This window comes from Ursus maritimus, unplaced genomic scaffold, assembly GCF_017311325.1.
Source record: "Ursus maritimus isolate PB19 unplaced genomic scaffold, ASM1731132v1 scaffold_33, whole genome shotgun sequence".
NCBI classification, from domain to species: domain Eukaryota; kingdom Metazoa; phylum Chordata; class Mammalia; order Carnivora; family Ursidae; genus Ursus; species Ursus maritimus.
In genome coordinates this window covers 3036848-3041707 of record NW_024425897.1, presented here as the reverse complement: position 1 = coordinate 3041707, position 4860 = coordinate 3036848, and positions in this window count along the sequence as shown.

Below are 4860 nucleotides of genomic sequence, written 5' to 3'. Positions count from 1 at the left end.
TCATTTGATTTGTTTTTCCCCTATAGGTGAGGTGTCATTTTTCTCTGATTCTTCTCAATATTTTTCTTTGCCTTTAGTTTTCAGAAAATTAATTATGATGTGTCTTGGTGTCATTTTCTTTGGGTTTATCCTGTTTGGGATTCAGGCAACATTTTGAATCTGAAGGATTTGGGGATTTGTTTTGTCTGCTAAATTTAGGAAATTTTCAGTTATTAATTCTTTGACTACTTTTTTTTTTAAATCCCTACCTCCTTTCTTTTCTTTTTGGGACTACAATGACATGGACGTTATATCTTTAGTTATCATCATACATTTCCCCAAGGCTTTGTTCTTTTTTTATTTTTTCCACATTCTCCCTCTTGTTCAGATGAAATAATCCCCTTGCTCTATCTTCAATTTTTTTTAAAGATTTTATTTATTTATTTGACAGAGAGAGACAGCCAGCGAGAGAGGGAACACAAGCAGGGGGAGTGGGATACGAAGAAGCAGGCTCCTAGCGGAGGAGCCCCACGCGGGGCTCGATCCCGGAACGCCGGGACCACGCTCTGAGCCGAAAGCAGACGCTTAACGACTGAGCCACCCAGGCGCCCCTATCTTCAAATTTATTTATTCTTTTCTCTATCCCCTCCATTTTGCTGTTGAGCAGAACTCTAATCTGCTTAGTCCCATCCATCTTTGTCAGAATGGGAAGCCCTCCTTGGCATGAGGAGAAGCAGAAGAAAACTATAAGAAAACATAATTTAACTTATATCTTTTTTATGCAGAAGGATTTTTTTAACAGTTAAAAATAAAGATAGAAGTCACACAGGGAAAACCTTAATAGATTCAAATACTCAAAAATTCAAATTTCTATAACATCCTGAAAAAAAATCAGTAATAGTAGCAAATGGCAAAAGGTATGTGCCACATACATGACAGCAATTAATGTTTCTAACATATAAAGTGAGAAAAACATCAATGCTCTGTATTTATGCAGGTACACAGACAATTCACCGAAGAGGAAATAAAAATAGGCAATATAAACTGAAAAAAATTCTAACAACATTACTGTTCAAAGAAATGAGAGTCAAAGATATCATTTTTTACCTACTCAATAAGTATATTTTTAAAACTGTGAATACCCAATGCTGGTGATAGGCAATGAAAACGCATACCTGGGTGTGCCTGGGTGGCACAGCGGTTAAGCGTCTACCTTTGGCTCAGGGCGTGATCCCGGTGTTCTGGGATCGAGCCCCACATCAGGCTTCTCCGATGGGAGCCTGCTTCTTCCTCTCCCACTCCCCCTGCTTGTGTTCCCTCTCTCGCTGACTGTTTCTCTCTGTCAAATAAATAAATAAAATCTTTAAAAACAAACAAAAACACCCGCATACTCGGATAAAGGGTCTATGTGATACAACCTCCTGGATGTAAGCTAAAATTCTTTGAGGAATTTTTCCTGAAGAAATCATTCAAAATACCAAGGCTTACTTTGGTAGCAATATTATTTATAACAGAAAAATCGTCTTTTATTGAAGTATGTCTGGAGGGATGGTTGTATAATTAATCATCATCATTAATGTTAATTCAGCATTCACCTTGAGCCAGGGAATGCTGTCCACTAAGTTCCTTGACAACCCTTTGATGTTAATTAAGCCCATTATCATCCTCATTTTACAGAACCTCAGAACACACTGTCCTAGTCACATCCCACCTCTGGGAATGGTGGAGATAGATTCCATCTTGCCTCTGTCCAAGCCCCAAGGCCATTTTCCCACCATGAGGGCATTTTGCTTTGTTTAAGTAGGCTCCATGCCCAGTGTGGAGCCCAGTGAGGGGCTCGAACCCACAATCCTGAGATCAAGACCTGAGCTGAAATCAAGAGTCAAAGGCTTAACCGGCTGAGCCACCCAGGTGCCCCCATGAGGGTGTTTTTAACAAAGTGTAGACATGTTTATAATATGATGCTAAATGAAAAAGGAGGATCTAGAATCACTTTATGATTTTAAGTGGAAAGAATATAAAATTGTTGCAAAATGCAGCATGCAGAGAAGGAAATAATCAGAGAAGGAAGGGGTTTAGGGAGAGGAGGTGGACAGAGAAGCCATGGAAGCAGTGCAGACATGAGAGGTGAGGAGTGGGAGTGGGTTGGAGGGCCACTTTCTGCCCCTGAGGGCACTACTGCCATTGGCTCACCCCCTCCAGGCTCAAAGGGGGCCTGGACTATGCAGAGACACCATCTGGTACAGTCCATGAAGGCACGAGGGGTCTACAGGACCCTAGGTCTCTGTCAACCAGAGCTCCCTGCCCCCCACTTCTCTACCCACTGGGGAAGTTAGAGGCACAACATCCTCCAATTTGTACAAACAGCCAGTGGCATCTGCTCTGAGGACTGAAGTCAGATGAACCACAAAGGTCAAGGGAGCCAGGGAAGACATCTCAGGAACCCATAAGGTGCTCAGGAACGGCGGCAGAGGGCCGTTGGTGACAGCCTCCCCTCCAAACTTGCAGCCTCCATTGTGGAGGGCTTTGTTACCAACCAGGAAACCAAAGCAAGGAGAGGTCAATCCACTAGTCTGAATTGCGAATTCACTGGCTGTTTGTCAAAGGGTGTTCTGCACATCATCGCAAGCCCCTGTCCCCCTCCTAGGCTCCTAGAGCAGGGCCGGGTGATCCGAGGATTCATGCTGCCTCTGGGAGCACCACAAAAGGGCACTGGGAGGCGTTCCATGATCAGAGACTCTACAAACATCTGCTGCACTGGAGAAAAATATCCTTAACTGTTTCGAAGCCAAAAGATAGAAGGAACGTTGTTTTTCACTTCCTCTGAAATGAAATTGGCTACTAGGAGCTTCCCAAACCCCAGTCCCCAGGAATCTGGAGCCTAAATTTAGATTGTCCTTGGAAGGTCACTGGATCACCCTGGCGCAGGGTCAGTCGGCGCTGCTCCAGATAAACTTGGCTTTTCTGCTGACTCAGGCCTTTCCCTCACACAATTAATGAGATCCTGCCGCACTTCCCCTGGGAAAGCAGAACAATAGCTATAGATGAGCAGGTGGCCTTGGCTGGCGCGCTGGCCTGGGAGCCCCTCTCCAGAGATCAGGGAGTCATGGCCCTGCCCAGCCCTACATCCCTCTGACCTCAGCCATCAGGCCCTCGCCCACTGTCTTGCCCCAGTCTCACGGAGTTCCATGTGCCCCCCAGTCACCGGGCCCCTTCCCACCTCTGGACTCTCGCATGGAACTTCTTTCCTGGATCTTGGCTGAACTCTCACCTCCTCAGAGATCTATCATTCTGTATCACACTGCCATCTCTCTACCCCACGGCCATGGGCTCACCTGAAATGGTCCTACCCAATTACTGGTTGAGGGCAGGAGCTGGCTGGGTGTGCCCTCCACCCAGAGACAGTGCTCAGGGCCAAGCAGATGGCCAGGAGACCACCACAAATGGAAGGAAGGGCACATCCTCATGCCACTCCTAGGTCTGGGCTGGGCCTGTCTGAGGTGGCTCTGGTTCCACTGCAGGCCTGGGCCAACACAGTTGTGTTGGGATCAACAGATTGTGATAGGTGGAGACTAAGGCCTTTTCATCAAGTCCCCAAAATACTATGAAGCTGTCCCCAAAGAGATAGAGGCTTGCTGGGGCCACCCTGGGGTGCCAGCCTGGGGGTGAACCCTGGGATAGGCCCATGATGGTGGAGAGAGAGGGGCAGGTGGGCATCAAAGGGGGAGATCCTTGTGCTGGCTGCAGCTCCAAGCTGGCTAGAAGGGGTGGCATGGCCAGAGGTCCGCCATGAAACACAGGAAGCCCCTCGCCAGGGAGAGACGCATGAAGATGGCCCCTGTGTGGAAGCTCATTCCTGGGTAGTGATGGGGAAAACCAGTAAATGGACGGACAGTTCCAACTTGGGCCTCTGCGAGCAAGGCTGGGGGACAGGAGCAGAAAGGTGTCCAAGAGCAAGTGATCTCAGCAGCACAACTTAAACAAGCAGCCTCCACCCGAGGGACACACTGCAGGCAGAAGAGGCCATGGGTGAGAACCAGACCGGCCTGAGGGCCAGAGGACAGAGCATGGAGTGTGTGCTGCTGCACTGGCCAGGCCCAAGGCCCCCAGGCAGCTCCCAGGAGTCAGCACTCTGTCCACGGGCAGTGCGAGCCATGATGTGGGTTTCAGGCCGAGTGTGACTCAGGAGAGGGCCCTGCCAGCATGGCCTACCTGCCCTGAGGAGAACAGCCTGAGTGGGCAAGGTTGGGGCCCAGCTGGCCTGAGGGGTCTACAGAAGTCGTCCTGGGAAGAGAGCAGTGCGGAATGTGGCGGGGGACCTTGGGCAAGGTGCCTGGACTCAGGCCAGGAGGAAGCAGGATTGGGAGGGTTGGACGGGTGGTACAGCTGAGCTCCCTGGAGTGGACAAGAGGAAGGGACGTCCAAGAAGGTGGAGGGAGAATGGCCAAGGAGTTTGTGGCAGGAGGGAAGCAGGGAGGCTGGGAGGAGCCAGTGGTCCACATAACCCCATCCTGTGCAGGGATCAAGGAGGTTGGAGGATGAGGAGAGAGGTAAAACGTGCTCCCTCCTCCCACCTTCACACTCAGGGCCCAGCAAACTTGCCCTGGGTGCTTCCCCATGCTGGATGAACAGGGTATCGGCCGTATCTCAAAGCCATATGCAGAGGGAGAAGAGATCGGGTCCCAGGAGGGACAGATTTATCGAAATTCCTAGGCTGTGGCTGACCTCAATGTTAGTTAGGCCTTCTCTGTGGAGGGCCCTGTCCAGCAGAGCCAAGCACTTTGGACCAGAGGAAAGAACCAGGGTCCCAGCCACCTCAGTGCAATACTTTGCTGTACAGTACAGACTTTGCTGGAAACAAAAGAGCTGATGGGCGGGGGG